General features: G+C 37.7%; 1 protein-coding gene across 10 annotated transcripts in view; it reads right to left on the bottom strand.

The window, feature by feature from the left end:
- PARD3 (par-3 family cell polarity regulator) overlaps window positions 1-19,714 on the bottom strand; it is a 644,288-nt gene that overhangs the window by 502,276 nt on the left and 122,298 nt on the right. The window lies entirely within an intron of this gene.

Raw genomic sequence — 19,714 nt, 5'->3', positions numbered from 1 at the left:
ACAAGCCACAGAAACGGGAACGAGCAAAGATTAACAAGAGAAGCAGTGCGAGAAAGGAGTAAAGAGTAAGAGATACAGAGATTCCCCATGCTCCTCAGAACTGAATTCAAATACCAAAAAGATTTTTTCGTGTAATCTTCAATGCGAGCTCAAAAACACTTGAAATGATGACTTGAAAATAGCTCTCCCACACAACAGTAAAATGTCAAAAATTTTCATGACATATACATTTGAGCTTGAAGAAAAAATTTAAAAAAGACTTAAAATTCCCTTCCTTTGTCAGATTTATTTACCACCACTGCCTCTCATATGCCACAAGAAATATTTTTGGGTGGGTTTGGTTTTTTTGTTCTTTTGGGGTTTTTTGTTTGTTTGTTTGTTTTTGTATTTTATTTTTAACCTCCAAAATGTTTTTTAAAAACCCATCTGAAAGACATTTCTTTCCAATATTTTCTTGAGGCTCCAGATAACTGACCTTAATTCCAGGAACTGTTCTATGATATTGTCAGTAAAGATTTAAATATTGTTACTGAAGATGTAATTATAGATGCTCAAGTTTTCATACTATTGAAGCACATTAATTAAAACTTGGCACAGTTGAAGGAAATCAGGGAACAAATGAAAAGGGAGATGACGTGTATTTCATATTGAGTGTAGCATAATTATTACCTCTTTTTGATAAAGATGTTCCAGAGAAGGCACTAGCGCTGTGCCTGTAATCACTTTAATCATCATTCAATACAAAAGAACCAATCCATCAAAATCCAAAGGGATTTGCTTATTGTTATGCTTTTAGAAAGCTCACCAGGTATTTCCAAATGCTTCCTAATGACAATAATTAAGCATCTGGTAATGGTGACCTACTTGTGGCTGCTGAACTTCCTTGGATACTCTTTGCCATTAATTATGTACATGCTGGGAACAGAGAGAAAATTTACATTATGAATAATAACTCCAGACCGCAGGAGAAGTCAGAAACCGACAGGAGCAGCTCCCCGCGGTCCTGACTGCTATCTGTATTAAGGCCTTGTTAGCGCCCTTGGATTCGGGAACAGATGCTACATAAAAATTGCAAAAGCACCAAGCTAAGGCATGCATACAAGCTGGATGTAAACATGTTGTGAGGAAACAGCCTTTTATTAAACATTCAAAACGGTGCCCAAGGGGGAGAAGAGCCAAGCTGTCACATTTCTAAATTTCACTCTGTAAGGAATTATGTGCTGATGCAAACGTTGACCCTAAACTTTCACAAATATGACCAGGTCTTTTAGATCCTTGGCAACAGCCCAACTAAGAAACAAGAACTTGCCCACTTTTAAGCACTATTTCCTGGTTCCTTACATGTAGGGGTGAGAAGACCGGGAGAGAAAGTTTTGTGGCAGTCTGAAATTCAGTGAGAGAAGAGCTTTTGTCCAGAGATAAATAAGTCCACTTGTACCTCATTAAAAATCAACTGATATCTATTATTCTAATTAGATCAGCATCTTTCCCAAAAGCCACAAGATTTCACTAACATATCACAGCTACCTCCTACTTTCAGCTTCATTTAGCAATTCTGGGGATCAATAAAGAAAGTGGCATCATTCCATTTTTAGACCGTTTAGGTTTTACACCCTTTGGTAAATTTCCAAAAATATGTGCCAGTATTAATAACTAGATACTAGTTAAAAATGGAGTATTACTTAGAATAAATTTACAAAAATTATTTTATTACCTAAATAGCTTAATCCTGAATATCCTCTAATATACACCAAAAGTACAGTCAGGAACAAGTGAGGCAAACAGAAATCACAACCAAGAATTTAATATAAGGAATCGGGTGAACAGGTGAACTGCCGGAAGCAGCTATACCCTTGAAGCTAGAGAACCAGAGGAGACTGGGGTGGGCAGGATCCGGAAGCCTGGGGAGAGAGGGGGTCCTGGGCAGCTACCAGGCCCTTGAGGAGAGGGTGCCGCACACCGGGGCTGGGATGTAGGGAGGTCAGCGGAAGAACTTCATGGAGCTGGGGCGCTGCCCTCTGAAGAGGAGGACCATGAGGCTGTACTGGTCCTCTAGGCACTTGGAGGAGGGCCTATGCAGAGCTGGTGCTGGGAGTGCTCAGAGCAGGGGGTGCTCAGCCTGCTGTGGCTACCTCCTGGAGGCCTGATGAAGCTGGTATATGGGGGCTGCCAGACAGAAAGCTGAAAACCTGAATCAACTGGCACTTAATGACCAAAGTTGGGCAATGCAGACAGGAATAGCAAACAAACAAAAAAAAAAAACAAGTGCCACCTCCCCCTCCTTCCTTCCGGTGCCCACTGATAGGGAGCAACTAAGGCAGAAGATGCCATGCAATCCAAAACTAATGATGTACTATATGCTGGCTAACTGAACATCATCATCATAATAACAATAGAAAGAGAGAGAGAAAGAAAGAAAAAAAGAAAAAAGATAAGAAAAGACGCCGTGCAGAGCAGAGCATCAGGAGCAGAGTCGGGGAGAAGTAACAGCTTAATGCTGGCATATTAGCATGGTGCCTCGAATTTCTCATCCATGGATTGGAGAAAATACCAGAACCTGTTCAGAGTGGTTATCAACCAGTTTGTTAAAATTCATAAAGTACTTATAATGGTACCTGGCACAGAATAAACACTAAAGTCATATATATTATTTTCAAAGGATTTTCTACAACTTTATTGGTTAGAATTCATCCACAAAATCGCTTTTAATAGTAAATATTAGTGCAATACAAGAGCACACATAAGCATTGGCTTGGTCTATACCCTAAGGAATCTGATCCTAAAAAGTAGACAGGTATTAAAGAGCAAGGAGCCAGGAGACCTGGGCCCCGTAGAAGGCTCTGCCTCCAAAAGCAAATCAACACATGCCATCTGGGCCTGTGTTTCTTCCATTAAAAGAGGGAGCCAGGGATGCCTGGGTGGCTCGGTCGGTTAAGTGTCTACCTTCGGTTCAGGTCATGATCCCAGGGTCCTGGCATCAAGCCCCATGTCAGGCTCCCTGCCCAGCGGGGAGTCTGCTTCTCCCTCCCTCTCTTCCTCTGTGTGCTCTCTGTCTCTCAAATAAAAATAAATAAATCTTTTTTTAAAAAAAAAAGGAGCCAGATAAAAATTATTTCCAAGGCTCCTTCCTGTATTTAAAATATTTATAATTATAAAAACTCTTTTCAGTTTAATTTCAAATTTAAAACTAATTTCTAAAAGTCCTTGATTTTAATTAAGGTTTGTCAAAGGGATAGGAGTTTGGTCAAAACACACATAACATCTACATAAATGCCTATGTGATTTTTCTCTAAACACGGGCAGTTTAAAAACTCAGAATAAAACTTTAGAACATAAAGTATATTTTAAACATGGAGTATTTTCAAGGGGTTTCCAGAGATGTAGATAAGTGTGCCACGATGCCGAGTGGTTTATGGGGTAGCTCCCATGGAGCTATGTGGGACAGGCCTGTGTGGCCAGACACAGCAGCCCCAAATGCACAGCTGCTGAAATGCACAGCTAAACTGAGCAAAATTAAGATGCATGCGATAATAAAGTGTATTTATCATTCCCTCATGACCCAAATAGACACCAGTGAGCACATGGACAGAGATCCCCAGGGTTATAAAGCATAGGTTCAGCAACCATAAGGCATACCTTGGCTGAAACTGCCAACCCCAGATCCAATCAGTACCAAGTATGATAGCGATTCTTGTTCAGCAAAAATGCAGATAGATAAGTCACTTGACAGAAGCTATGCTCAGATATTTCCAGACTGAGAAATTATTTTAAAACATGAGACACAGCATGTTCTATTACAATATTGTTTAAACATTTTCTGTGATTATTGTGTCCCAATTTGCCCCTCTTATTTGATACCGGCACTGAAGAACTCAATCTACTAACCTAATGAACTAGCAATTTAAATAAATGTAACTTTTACAATCGAACTGACAATAGATATTCTTTCATACATTACATTACCTGCCAAAAGTCACCTTTTACGTGTAGCAGAAAGGGCTACGATTATGACTAACTGAACTGGCAGAAGTAATAGGATTGTGTATAACAAAGACGTTTTCATCTTTTTATGTAACACAGCCCTTCAAGATACTGGGAGTCAAGTCAAAAACCTACTTCCTAACTGAAGCTATAATTTTTCTACCTGAGAAACAAAAGACAAAAAGATTTCATGTACCCAGTATGCTAGCAAAGCCAATTCACTTATAACTAATAAAGGACAGTTTATGATGAAATAAAACCTACTTCCAAATATCCTAAAACAAATGTACAAATAAAGCAACCTGAGACATTCATACAGTGCAAATGTCAACCTTTTTATTGAAAGGCCTGATTAAGGTTATTTTTTTCCCCAAACTGCTAGCATTTGATGGAAGGAAAATGAGTTGGCTTAACCACCACTTCAGTGGCCTGAAGGAGTAGAGAAACATGTAGAGAAACGGGGTAACCTATTTGCTCTGGAGCTTAGAAACAGAAAGTTAAGAAAGCATAATCTTTGCACAGGATAAAGGGGAAAGGAAAGACAACGGACATGATCTAGTTCTTCATCTCCAGCCAAAACTGGGCCTGGATGGTGATGCCCGCGGAGGAGGTGCAACGACTGAGAATGAAAGCATCAGGGAGGAGATATCACATCTTGCACAAACAACTCAACCTCTCCATCAGAGGAGGGGCTTTCCTGATGGTGAAAGAAGACAACACAGATGAGAGGCTTTGACGTTCAGACACACCCTTCAGAGTGGAAGGTGGAGCATTTTGTGCAATTAGCGTTGCATGAAGTTCCTTAACATGGAGCAGTACCTACTTAAAAGGTCTGGAGTCCCTGGGGAGAGTCGCATGCTGTTTCTTCCAGCACAGGCCTGTGGCAGCACCTAAAATGTGCAGCCTACTGCCAGGAACAGTACCACTTCCCACACTTTACCAAAGATACATCTGACCGGGAGGAGGTCGCTACTTTGTCTATGCTCAGACAGCTCAGCTGCCCTCTCAGAAGCGGAGAAATGAATGGCTGGCCCCCCTTCTCTCCATGATCAGTTTTCCTGTTCTCAAAATGCTCCCTCTACTTCCAAACACCTGACTGTGGGCAAATATGGATCCAGCAAACAGGCACACTGAACACAGGGGATTAGCTCACAATTTAGGAGCCACCCATGCCTGAGAAGTTCCACGTGTGTTAAACATTTTAAATAGCTTGTGTCATTTTTCTAGTTATCCACAAAACTTTTCACTTTCCATTTTTCCAAAAAGAATTCTTTCAGTATATTTAGTTATGTCAATGTCTGTATCAATAACAAATGCAATCAAAACCTTTTTCTTAGCCAAATTAGTGACTGTTACAGTCTGTCAGTCCAAACAAGATCATGAAGAGGTACATTTGAAGCAAGTCTTTCTCTGCAAAACATTTAATACCTTTTTCTAATTCACTCCTGAGTTCTTAAGCATACTGTGACCTATTCTTGTGTAATGGCTTACACTGAATATGCAGGTAATACAGTATTGCTTCATGAATTATACAAGTATTTATGTGTATGATATGTAAATATATACAGATAGAGACAGAATGTCCAAAAGAGAAAATGAGCACCTTTCAGGAAAGGCACCCTACCAAGTAGGGAGCAACATAAATAAAACCGCAATTACAAAAAAAAAAAAAAAAAAAAGTTTGGTTTTTTTTGTTTTGGTGTTTTTTGTTTTTTGTTTTTTTTTTAGTAAAAAGAAAACTTTCCATAAAAAGAAAACCTGGAAACTTTCCTGTACTTAGTATCATCTGTGAAAGTTATTACTAATGAAGATTTCTAGAATGTATTTATCAAAATAAGTATAGTAATTCAAATAAAGTATAATCATACTAAAAAAATTCTCACGAACCACATAATTTATCTCTAAGTAAAAGCCAACCCCCCAAAAAAACGAATGAAAGTATAAAAGGTACATTACTGAGGCATTAATGATTTTTAAACCCTCGTATGTGTATTCGTGCAATATATACTAATTATGTGGCTAATCAAGTAGCAAGAAACTGCTACTGACTTCAATCACTGTAGATTCCCAATACAATACAAAGCATCTAAGAATCTCCTTTTCTTCCATGCTCTTTGTCAAAGCTCAAAGGTTAATTCAGTCTTACTATTAGACTCTAGATGGCACTCGAGGAATAACTCAACAAGACTGAATCCACTCCTAGGTTTATCCTCCTACCGTCCACTGGAGGGTGCCTCACTTGCGCTTCTGCTTCTGAGCTTGCTTCCCTTTCCCTCATCCTTCAAGGCAGGAAGGCGGGAAGCAGGGCATACACACATAATATGGAATTGACGGTTCCAAAAACTAAAAATGAAAGTTCTGAACCAGACCTTGTCTGGACCAAATCTGAAGCCAGACTTTGATTTGGATACCAAACTCTCCACCCTCAACAACAACCAATCTATTCCAGCTCTTTCAGAAACATTCTAAACTTAATTACAAATAGCTAGGGATTATTGACAATGATTATTGACACAGATTGAGAAATTGGTTTGGAAATCCAAGAACAAAATCTAAACATTAAAATGAACACATTAACAAGGGCAAACCAAGCTGGCAGAAGCAATCTTCCTGTTAAAGTAACAAGAATTCCATTTCTAAGAAAGAGTGACTGTGCTCCAAGTGTCATTCCAGAGAGTTTCAGAAAACACATTTATCAACAGCCAAAGCACCCCGGAGGCCAGCAGTGAGAAGCCCAATGGTGCCTTGCTCTGCTATGGCATTCACTATGGCTACTTCAAAAGCAGTGCAATGATTTAAAGCTGCCTTGTTGTAATCGTATTCATCACTAGGCCATGAGAACATTATGCAAAAAAAGAGAAATTTTTATTTGACACTTTTTGGCATTGAAAAATGCATGACTTAAGATGATTCTGTACCTGGCTCCATTTGAGATATATTTGCAGTAAACGGTTCTGAAGCATTAAAGGACTCATATACAGGTGGCAGGGGACAAACCTAGGGTGCCCATCTTTCCAGTCCAGGCCAACTGGACAAACCCAAAGGCGGGCACAGCCCGAGCCCGATCCCCAGCCCCGGTGGACTTGGTCTTCATAAATGAAGCAGCATGGTAATGTCAACTACTGTAGCTGATGTTCATTCTTAAATTCCATAGGAAATACTAATTACACTGTGATGATTTTGTTAAAAGTAATACATCATAATAAGCTCTGTTCTCATTTGTGGGGCCTGAAGGAAAAAATACCTGCTGTTTTCATGTTATAAGGTCACATAAAAGGGAGTGAGAAGCAGAGATTTTCTGAAAACCAAGGACAGAAGATGTCGCACACTGATGCTGTCTCATCTTCTTCATCCTTCAATGTCCTGGGTGGACTGGCAATGGATACAGATTTCCCCCAGGCAGCGTGGGGTGCTTAAGGTGGAAAGATGTGTGAAAGAGTAATTGCTGCTTGTTCACTGATCAAAAGCAATAAAACAGCTGTCCTTGGCCACAACTGCAAATGCAAAGAGTGAGAGCTCTGGGACAGTGCCTTGATAACCGCAGCTCAGGCAAACTTCTTGGCCGTTATCAAGAAAGTTCTGGTTCTACCAGCATAAAAATACCCTGCTACATAGAAGCCTTCTTATTCCATGATAGTAGGTCTGTAGTGGGATTCTGCAGGTGCTCTGTATCCGACACAACCTGTTCACCCAGGTCACGGCTTCACTGGCACCACACTCCTACTACATTCCATGGAAGATGTGAACTAGAAAGTCTCTTTCACATTTCACACATCCGTTTGAGTAACTTCAAAATCCTAGAAGAGCTGAGAGAGAGTGAGAGGAAAAAGAGAAAATTCTCTTCCTCCAAACCTAGCTTTACAGGATTTCATGATTGTGACTAACACAATATAAATGTCTTCAAAAACAGGAGAGAACACTGTTTGTAAAGCCTTCTGTGTAAAGTTATACTTACATGTAATAACAAATATTTAATTTTCATGGAAATCAAGAGAAGAAAAATCTTATTTGCCCAACAGAGCCTTCTCAAGGCAAAGACACCATGGGTATTAACTCATTTCTATTCATTTCATCCTTTCATTCAACAAATACTGAAAGCTTCCTCTGTGCGGCACACCCTGTTCTAGGTGTCAGGGACACCGCAGTGAATACAGTAGATGAAAACAAGGGAGACAGAAAGGGTGGGAGGAACAATACCTCTAACGATTAACAAAACTATGCATGATCAGGGAAAAAAAGGCAACGACTGGCTTGGAACTACTGAAAAGAAACAGGACCTTTGACAGGAGGGCTGTTTTCCCATATTTTGATGACTTGAATATTCAAAAGCATTGGCATCAAAGGTGAGTTTTTAAATATTTTACCTAAGGTACCTAAATTCCTCAGAGGGTCTTCAAAATATAGGTACAAAAACATTCCAAAGCTGTTTATTAAAAATTTGGCTCTCAATCCTATAATGAAAATAAAAGTCGACTATGAAGAACTAAAATATATACTATATGACAAAATTACTTATGCATCCTACCAAAAGATTATACTGAAAAGCTATCCAAAGCCAGATAACCAAAGAATGACTGCTATTAATAAAGTCATGCTTTGCGTTAGAGGGTCAGAGATCCTTTCCTTCAAGTTTTTTTTTTATAACTGACATTCAATATTGTATTTCAAACTCCTAATGAACATTAAAATTAAGAAAAGTAGAAATACCAAGGGGCTGATGTTACCATATAATGCTTCAAGACATCTTTGAACACTGGGGTTAGGAGAAATTGAAAAGGGTAAAATGCTTGCCAAAATATGATTATATGTATTTCCAAATCAAAGAGAATTGATTCTTTAAGCACTAATGTCAATCCTTCCAACCATTACGAAGATCAGCATTTGCTACATAAGCCAGGACTGCTGTTAAGAATCCAGAAGTAGCATTCCTAAAGGGAAAGAGAAGTAGGTCATAAATTTCAAAAACATGTTTTATGGTTTTAAAGATACAACTCTAAAATCGACGTATTGCTAAAAAAAATCCTCGGTTTAGTTACATATGGCTTTTATTCCAAAGGTTAACCGCTCTCCCTTTTACCACTTACACTATTTATGTCAACTTTTTTTTATCTTTCTCACTCACCCTTATGATCAAGAAAAAAATTGAAGATTTTTAAAGCACAAATCAACATAAATTACAGTGCACTTAGTTCACAACCCAGAATGGTAAACAAAAGATTTACCACCAGCTGAGCACCCACTCTCACCAAGCAGCTACCTGTTCCCACGTGGCAGACACAATCATCTTTTTTAATCTGAGACAGGTCCTCATTGTGATCATGTATAACCACAAGTTCAGAATATACATTATATTCCCTCCCTGATCAACTGCATTGTATCCGTTCTGTTTTAATATGCTCCCCGTGGAAGAACCATTGCCTTTCAAAAAATATATACTGATCCTCCAACTGCTTTAAGTTTTTTATTCAAAATGAGCAATATTTCACAATGGTTCTTCTGAAATTTGGTAGCCACTGCCTGTCTTGGTTATATTAGGATGTGGTGAAACTGCTATCTGAAGTAAGGGATGCAGAGAAAGCATAAAGCTAAAGACCTTAGCCTCGCTTCATTCTTTCTAGAAAACTGTATTCAACAGTCTTTTTAAAAAATACCTTGCGGATAATAAATTCCATCACAGGAATTTATCACCTACATTTACTTCGCCTACGTGCACTTCACTTCCCTGTAATATTTAGGTCTTAGATGCTCTGAATTCATCTCTTTTTAAATCCACAATTATTGCAGCCTACTTTAAACTTGGCTGCCATTTCAGAACAAACCTTCTTAATAAAGAAATGTCAGTGGAGAATGGTGGACTACAATTAACACCTAGTGGCCGACACAACATTTCCCTAAAGATAACTAAGGAGAGCCTGCTTCCATGTAAATCAGAAATCTCTCAAACTGGGATAGTGTGTTTTGGAAAGAAAATTTATCTGCCCTAGGATAATCTGAGGGTAGTAAATACTTAAGGTTTATATTTTTTAAACTAATATTTTGAGTACAATGATATGTACCTAATTACACAGGGTAAAGATAAAGTTAATATTTAAAAAAATTACATGCTACTCTTGAAAACATAAATTGTATTTAAGCTTAGGAACTTCACATTAACTGAGGTGAGAAAAATATACAACTTTGCAACATAAGAGTAATAACAGATCAAATTCGATAATCTTTTAATATCGAAACAGCAATGTCCCAAAACATATCAAGAACACATTTCCCTCCAGAGGGGTGGGGGGATGGGCAAAACGGATTAAGGGGAGTGGCAGATACAGGCTTCCATTTATGGAGTAAGTCACAAAGAGGAGAGGTAAGGCATACAGAATGTAGTGGATGAAGCAGCAATGGTGTTGTGCAGTGACAAGTGGTGGCTACACTTGCAAGCACAGCATAAAGAACAGTTGCTGAACCACGATGTTGTACTCCTGAAACTAAGGTAACACTGTGTGTCAACTCTACCTCAATTAAAAACAAAACACATTTCTCCTTTACATCTGTGTGACATTAGTAGCCAAAACTATCTTTTCTGCTCTGATTAGGAAACTGTTCTGGTAAGGAAGGGGAAAAAAAAAAAAAAAAAGACCACCCTTCCAAGTTGTCCATAGATACACATTCTACTTTCCCATTTAGCAATCTAAGTCACTCTCAGAAGAAGAAGAAAAACAACCACCACCTGTGTTATAACCACTTTATAAAAGAGAAGTGCTATATATTCCTAACTTGTTAAATATTCTTAAGGAGTTTCCTATTGGCACTTAACGAGAACAGATGTTTGAGGGTTTTATGATCAACAGGGTTGTATTATGCCAGACAATGAGGGGCGCGTCTATAATGGAGAGAATAACTGGCATAAAAATACAACTTTGTGTGTACAGTGCTAGATTCCGATTAACTGACATTCTTCCACATGTGGCTCTTAACAGAATATGGAAAATTACTATGTTAACTTCTCATACACACACACTAGACAGTGCACATTTCTAAAATGTTTAATAGAAAACCCACCCAATGGGGCGCCTGGGTGGCTCAGTTGTTAAAGCGTCTGCCTTCGGCTCAGGTCATGATCCTAGAGTCCTGGGATCGAGCCCCAGCATCGGGCTCCCTGCTCAGCGGGAAGCCTGCTTCTCCCTCTCCCACTCCCCCTGCTTGTGTTCCCTCTCTTGCTGTGTCTCTCTCTGTCAAATAAATAAATAAAATCTTAAAAAAAAAAAATTTAAAAAAAAACCTACCCAATTTCCTTTGTTGTTTACCTGCAGATAAGTATCAAGGGGGTTCAAAATAATCACCTGTAGGCCCTAAAAGATCAAGGCAGCATTACTTTGAGTTCTGGGTATTCTACTTACCAAGGAAGGCTTTTTAATAAACTATAAACTGTGTATCTAACTTAAAGCTCTTAAGCTTTCTTTTTGTTGAATTTTTTTAAAAATCCTCTTTCTGAGTTAGTTTTCCCACCATTAAGCAGTTTTGTCAGAATGCATCATTCTGCTGACTTCTACATCTAGATTGTAATTTTCTATATGATCAAGATCTAGAAGTCAGCATATACAGATCTACAGGTAAATAATCACAGCACTGGTACTGAAGAAAATGACTAATCCATACACACTGGATCATGCACACATCCTGATGCATGAATTTCAACCATTTACTTCAAAAACCAGGTTCTGGTTTTGCTGGGACAGATTTTTCAATCATACATGCTTGCAATTCAATCCCTTGCCTTGTGAGCCCAGCAAACTGTCCAATATATGACACTTCAGCTTCTCTTAGCTTTCTTTTTCCATTTAATACATGATCTCAATTCTCTCGACAACTCTCAGAGGTATCATTATACTCTTGTTCTAACTATAACCTCCCCCCCAAAAAAAAATATATACAAAACAATGATTTTGAAGCTTATATTTTCTACAGAAACCTTTGCTTAAGCAAAGTGATGCACAAAACTGAAATTATATGGCTGCTTAAATGTCACACGCTGGCATCTAGCAAAGAAATGATGTTCTATACTTGATCATAGCTAAAAGGTTGAGAAATGATGTTCTAAAGAGGGGATGTATCTTGCTGGGCGGGGGGGAACACACACGTGTCTTTATCTTACTAGTGTTATATACTCTCATCCACAAATTGACCCCGAAACTTGTGCAGGAGGTCTAACTGAGCTCTTTATCTACACTTTCAATGTCCCCATGCACCCTCCAAAAGACCACATCTCCTCTTTAAGATGAAAAAGTAATACATTTTACCAGTTTAGAACTTAATCATTTAAAAGCATGTTTACAAGAGCAGAATACCATGCGTACTATTACTACCACTGGAACTACAAGCAATTAGAAGGAGTTTAGGGCAGGAAGTTAGAAATGCTCAGCAGAATTTAATTAAAGAAATCGGATTTTGGCAGAGAACTACACCCTACTTCTATAAACAATGCCACGGAATCTTTAATGACAATACAAGGCACTCATATTTAAATTCTCAAGTATCAAATGCCAACACATAGGCCCCCACCCTTGAGTTCAAGCAGAGTTTTAAATTCAATGCTTCTTCAAGAGGGAAGAGAAAGGATTTTTCCAACTGAATCAGTACCCTTCATTTCCTCATTCCTTTCCTGTATTAGTCTCTGTACATTCTACATAGAAGGTTTCATTTCTTAAAAACAGGTTTTATTCTGTGTCCTTAACTCAAAACTATGTTGATCTGAACATAAACAGTGTCACACTGAAATGATTCAGGACTGTTCAAAATTCTCAACCAACAAACATCTATTATGGTTGTGATTTCTGCTAGAGGAAATATATTAGAGATTTGGAACATCTCAGCACTTGATATGCTTCTGATATGTAGTATTCTCCATACTCATAAGGAAAAGCAAGGGAAAAGATAAAACTAAAACTACTCAAGATTTAGCAGAAATTTGAGGACCCAAGTATAGAATGGATGATACAAAATAATCTCCAGTGTCCACTTCTATAGATCACTGAGAGATGTTCCAAAACACAATCAATCAGAAACTTTCCAGATAAATACTGGGCTGAATTTGAGCTATAAAAGAAGGAATTAGTTCTGAAGCATTTAACTGTAATGTTGAAAACACAATTATTCACCCAGTAGGGACATGGATATTGTTTAATGGAATTCAAAAAGAACCATTCTACCAAAAGGCCATGGGGGCGCGTCCAACAAAAGATTATAAAGGAAAAAATTATATTTTGTGTGTGGTGTGTGATTATGTCTAATTTTTACCAATTATTGTTGTTTGATAATTGAAAAATAGCTCCAAGGATAATAACATTAAAAAAGGAATCTTCTCACTTCTAACACAGTACTTTTAAAATACATGCTACGTATTATTTGGACAACCTAAAGTTATATGTTCAGCACATAAACAGTAAAATAAAACATCAAGAAAGCACACAGCCAGAATCTCTTCCTAACATTTATATTTCCATTCAGTAGCCTCAAAGTATTTTTTAGGAAAAATAAGTTTAATTCCAAACAGTCTTCTGGAACAATATTCCTATGAATTTGTATAAATATTAATTTGCTTTTATTCTAATATTTTGTTTATATATAAAAGTCAGTAATCCTTTCAGTAAGATGTTGGGTAACATGGGGGTCCTCCTAAAACAATGTTTTAGTAGAAGAGTTCATAGTAATTAGAATCTTCTGATAACATTACAAATCTTGTGTTGTAACACACAGTAAACAATTTAAACCCATGCAATAAATCATAAACATACACACAATAAACATCCACAAACGGACTGATGGCACAGAAAATATCAATGTGATTTCATAGCTATAAAACAATGTTCAAAGAAATCAAGAAACTTTTTCAAAAGACTATTAAGAAATAAAAACAAGGAATGTTACTTTTAACTCCAAAGGGAATATAAAGGGATCAGAAATTTCTGTACCAACCTGCCTTTTGCGGATTTCTGAAGTCACTCTTCTGAGGTTTGAAGACCTTGAAAACCTCAGCGCTTTCACTGAATCCTTCCGAGAGGTACCAGAAAAAGTGTAGTACCTCTTTGCAGGTTTCCTCTTCAATCTGTCTGCCATCTCAATCCATTAGAAAGGCAAAATCCACAGTGACTTAGATTCCAAAACTCACCACTGAATAAAATTATTCCCAAATAAATAGCCTCCAAAACCCAGATAGAAGATCTGTGTTCTGCTCAGTCCTCCATAAAGGGTAACAAATTGAAAAGAGGTGGGTGATACAAGACAGAATCCATTCCACACACGTGACCCTCCATGGAGGCACAAGCTTTGCATATGGCAGCATTGAATGCGGGCTCACCACGGAGATCAGGGACAAGCTCCACCACACCAAATGAAAACAACCATCACCAGTTAAACAGGCCACTGGTAGTCTGTCAGGAGTAAAACAGGGTGTAGCAACACATCCTGGAGTCAGCAGGGTGTGAGTAAACACACCAGGTTCAAAGAAGTCTCCTTAACTCATTCATTGCCAAAACCCACAGGAGGATAGGATCAAATCACAGCTCCTACTTCCAAAACAGGAGCCCTCCTAGCATGACTATCTGTCAATCTCCTGGAATATTCTCTTCTTCCAGAGAATAAAAAATGAAGTGATCAAGTCTCAAATATCCACCATTTTTTCCCCAAATATACACCTTTTACTCTAAAAATATAGGACAAAATATTCACAGGAAAAAACGAATTAGTTGTCTGAAATACCTCTGCTGTGTCCCAGAAAGGAGAGGAAAGGTGTTCTGATGTCCCTTCAAAAGGCATCAAGAGCATCTTTCTTTCTCTTTATCTCAGGTCTAACTGAACGGAGGCCGAGTGTGAGGAGAGATCACGAAAACAAGATACACGAGAAAACAGAGAACTAGGTTTCCAGTGAGTACTAAACACTATGAATATCTGCAACACAATTAATACTCATTACTATTGATACTAGAGTCTCACAAAACTCAATACTCAGGACATACACAAGCCTAACCCAAGGGTTGACAGCTATTACTTTCAAGGTCATATTTTTTTAATTTAGCTATAATCTTAGGATTTACTATTTTTTAATAAGCAGGCATTAATTTTAAAAACACATATATACCAATTATCAAAGAAACTACAGAACCAAACATTAGCCTATACCAGAATATCTCACTGGTAAATGATGCAAACAGGAATTTTAAAGGCAACAATATTAACAGAGTTACATATTGCAGTGCTGTTGAAAGTGTTATCCCAGCCTCCAGTGAAGTACAGAAATAGAGTAAGCTTTTGGAAACTCTTAAGCAATTTGACAGAATTCTTTTATGTCTGTTAACTCTAATTATATATGAAATAAAAGCAAGCAAAACACAAGACAATTTTTCCTTATAATCAATTTACACCGTATTTGATAAAAGTATTGGTCTGCCACAGTACACAAAAAGAAAACAAATCCAATCCTCCATCAAGGTAGTATGAGGAGCAGAGATCTATTGTGTTAACAGGTAGAAGGTAGACTATCTGAACATAATACTGGCAGAGAGGGAAAATCAGAACTGGCACCAGGGATTTAAGGAAACATTTCTGGTCTGTAGACTGACCAGAACAAGCCTCCCAACTTATCCTACCTGAATATTCCCACCTACATATGAAATATTTCCTACTGTAAAAGTACTCGCAATTATTTTAATTCCTACTAGGAAAAAAAGACACAACCAAATTATAGAAAACTGTTTCACCTGAAAAATATTTTGTCAGAATTTTCATCTTCCTATTTCACAAAGGATTCCTTAAAGGTAACCATTCCCTATTCATTTCAATCTCTCAAGTTCTGCATGGGATGGAAGAGATGCTCAATAAATATGTCTGGGCTAAATCAAAGAAAATGATGCTGTTATAGAAAATGTTAAGTGTAGCTTTCTTTCAGTCTCGAGTTCCTACAACAGAAATCTCTACACGTTACTGCTAATAATAAAATGCCTGAGAACAAACAGTCTTCGTTTGACTATCCCCTTAAAAAGAAGTGTTGCTCATCAATTTTTCATAAGTAAACAGGTCAAGCAATATACTAGATATCCCAGTGCAAGGAATATCAGAATTCTGAAACACAGGATACAGAGTCTATAATTTCCTCATTCCAGGTGACTTTCTAATTTTATACTATGTGCTTTTATTATATTAAATAAGCTCTTTCTGGGGTGGCAGTCATGTGAATGCCTTCCAACATTAAATGGCTGCTTATAAAACTCAAATTTGTAGAAGCTTTCAGAGTGTGATTTTCTGTACGTATCTTAGAAATAATATTACCACTGTCTCGTGTCTAAGGAGCAATCTCCCTGCACTCTTTACAGCCTTTTAAATTCAACTGTTTTTCTCGAAATCTAAATTTTACCTTATTTTCATTCAACTGTGTTGATTCAGGAGAACTTGAGTTCCTTTTCCACATTTTAATTTCCTAATTAAAATTTACTAGTATTTTCCATCACAAGCAAGGCAAGTATTAAGTCAAGGGTGTGTACCAAAGAAGCAGCCAATAAAGATTATGAGGTTATTATTGCAAATGTTTGCCACATGGAAATGCTATTTAAATACCATTTGTTCTATACAGTGGTGATTTCCAAATTCTTATTTCCAACTCTGATCTTTACCTTGAGCTCCAGACTTCTATGTCCAACCACCTACTTGACATCTCTGCTTGGAAGTCTCAAAGGCATTGCAAAATCAGTTAAATGTCCCAATAGGAAGGAGATTTGACTGCCCCCCCAACCTTGTATCCTTATTCCATTCCTAAGTCTTCTACACACACCTCCCACAGTAAATGGAACCTCCATAACCCCTACCCCACTTGCTCCAGTTAAAACTCTAAAAGTCACCCTTAATACCATCTTTGCCCTCATTCCTCACAGCCTGAGATCCTAGAAACCTAACTCCAAACATATCTCAATTCCACTGATATTTCCCCAACTCTACTTGATGCTCAGCCACCACCAACTCTTCACTGGATGGCAGCCCTCTCAATGGTCTTTCTCCCCTTTAAAGCCCACCTACTGGGGCACCTGGGTGGCTCAGTCGTTAAGCGTCTGCCTTCAGCACACATCATGATCCCAGGATCCTCACATTGAGCCCTGCATGGGGCTCCCTGCTCCACGGGAAGCCTGCTTCTCCCTCTCCCACTCCCCCTGCTTGTGTTCCCTCTCTCGCTGTCTCTCTGTCAAATAAATAAATAAAATCTTTAAAAAAAAAAATAAAGCCCACCTACAACGCATTCTTCCCAAAACAATCTCCTAAAAATATATACGCTCTGCCCCTTCCCCTGTTCTCTCTCTAAAATAATAAATCTTTTAAAAACAATTTAAAAAATAAAAAATGTATCTAAATATATCACTCCACAGTTTGACAGTTCAAAGGCTTTTTGTTGCATTTAGTATCAAGTTTCAAACTGCTTAACAGAGTCTTTAATATCCTCCCTTTCTCTCTAACCCCACCTATTTTCACCCTCTCAGTTGCTTACTGCAGCCAAGCCCCACTCATTCCCTCTGGATCCATGAATACCTCAACCTTTTTCCAATTCAGCTTGTTGTACATACTGCTCCCTTTGCCTAGAGTCCTCTGCCCCCAGATGTTCTCATCGATGGAAATCCAGCCCACCTGTCTCCCCCTGAGAGATGTCTTTCCCAAAACAGGTTAAAGTATCACCCCACCCCACCTCTTCTGTATCACACACCAGATTCACTCCCCTTGGTTTACTTTCCTCATTGCAAGGAGAGCTCTGCAAGATCAGAAACCCCTCTCCCCCATATAGCCTCAGCACCTCCAGCTGTTTCTCAAATATCTTAGGGACTAAAAGGTATTTATTGAATAAATGTTGAGAAGATAAATGAATGAATAAGTGAATCTGTAAGATCTTCTTAACCTTTGCTCAAACAAATGCTACAGTGTTGGTTTGATACATGAACAACGAGCATCAATAAACATGAACTGTGGTACAATTATACATGACACTAAGCTCTTGACTTTTAATAGTCATATAAGAAGACATAGTAATTTAACATAACTGAATATAGTTAAAATCCACATTTTACTAGCCAGACTAACTTCTTTCTCCAACCTCAAACAAGAATTAAAATGTTTGTTATTTGGGGCCAGGCAGTAGCCCAAAGAAGTGAAAGAAATATGTAAGCTAAGGAAACATATTTGGCTTGCCCACTTTTTTAAAATGGGGACACTACCATATCTATCTTGCAGCGTTGATACAAAGGTGTAACCATATCCTGCCACAGTGTATACTACAATAAGACTGAACTTGATTTTTTAAATTTTTTTATTCTATTTATTTTAACTAAAAAAAAAAAAATTACCCATTTCTCACTGCCCTCCTTGTAACCACCAATCTATTCTCTGTATCTGTAAGTTGGGGGTAAGGGGTTGTTGTTTTCTTTTTTAGATTCCACATATAAAGAGAGATCCTATGGTATTTGTCCTTTTCTAACTTAGCATAATGCCTTTGAGGTCCATCCACGTTGGCACCAATGGCAAGGTTTCATTATTTTTAGGATTGGATAACATTCCACTGTATATATATATGCCACAATTTCTTTACCCACTCATCCATCAATGGACACTTAAGCTGTTCCCATGCAGTGGCTACTGTAAGTGCTGCTGCAATGAACACGTCACATATCTGTTTTTGAATTAGTGTTTTCATTTTCTTCGGATAAATACCCAGAAGTAAAATGGCTGGATCACACAGTAGTTCCATTTTTAATTTTTTGATGTGTTTTCCATAGTGCACCAATTTACATCCCCACAAAGAGTGCACAGGGTTAGGGTTAGGTTCCCTTTTCTCCACAACCTCACCAACCCTGTTAGTTCTTATCTTTTTTTTATAACTGCCATTCTAACAAGTGTGAAGTGACATTGTGGTTTTGACTTGCATTTCCCTGATGATTAATAAGACTGAGCATCTTTTCATGTACCTGTTGTCTTTTTCTGGAAAATGTCTATTTAGATCTTCTGCCCATTTTTTAATCTGACTGGTTTTTTTTTTATTGTTTTTGTTTTATGGGGTTTTTTGGTTCTTTTGCTATTGAGTTGTAGGAGTTCTTCATTTATTTGGATGTTAGATTCTTACCACATATACGCAGAAGCTTTTTAGTTTGATGTTCCAAAAAAATTTTTAGTTTTATTAGTTGATTTATTCTGGAATTATATGAGGATCCAAGGGTACAAGCCCTGCCAATTTTCTTCTGCTTCCAATATAAAATCCAGAAGAAAAAAAAATCTGGTACTTTCTACAAGATTTCTATCTATCCTTATGAGTACTTATGTGAATGAATAAGGGACATTCTTCTTTAGTGTATATAATTACTTCTCTGAAATTACTTCAAAAATTTTAATAAAGAAGAAGAAACCAACAGCTATCGATCTTCCTCCTTTCTTCCCCTTCATGGGATAATGGTTTGTTACATACATGAAAAGCTGAATTTTACATATTTCATTCAAGATATGAAAGGAAAACTTAAGCTAAATATTTTTAAAGATGCATATTATTATAAAGCAGCTTTTGGTAGTATTTATTCTGGAGTGCTTGTTTTGAGATGTGCTATTTTTCTGGAGAATTGTCATTGTTGACCAGGTAGTATTTTAAGATTGAAAACAAGGCCTGCCTCCCCACCTCCTGCCCCACAGCTGTACTGAGACATAATTGACACGTAACATTGTGTAAGTT

This window comes from Callorhinus ursinus, unplaced genomic scaffold (assembly GCF_003265705.2).
Source record: "Callorhinus ursinus isolate GAN/ISIS: 27379988/994484 unplaced genomic scaffold, GSC_fseal_2.0 scaffold62, whole genome shotgun sequence".
NCBI lineage: Eukaryota > Metazoa > Chordata > Mammalia > Carnivora > Otariidae > Callorhinus > Callorhinus ursinus.
This window is presented reverse-complemented; position numbering and strand designations above follow the sequence as displayed.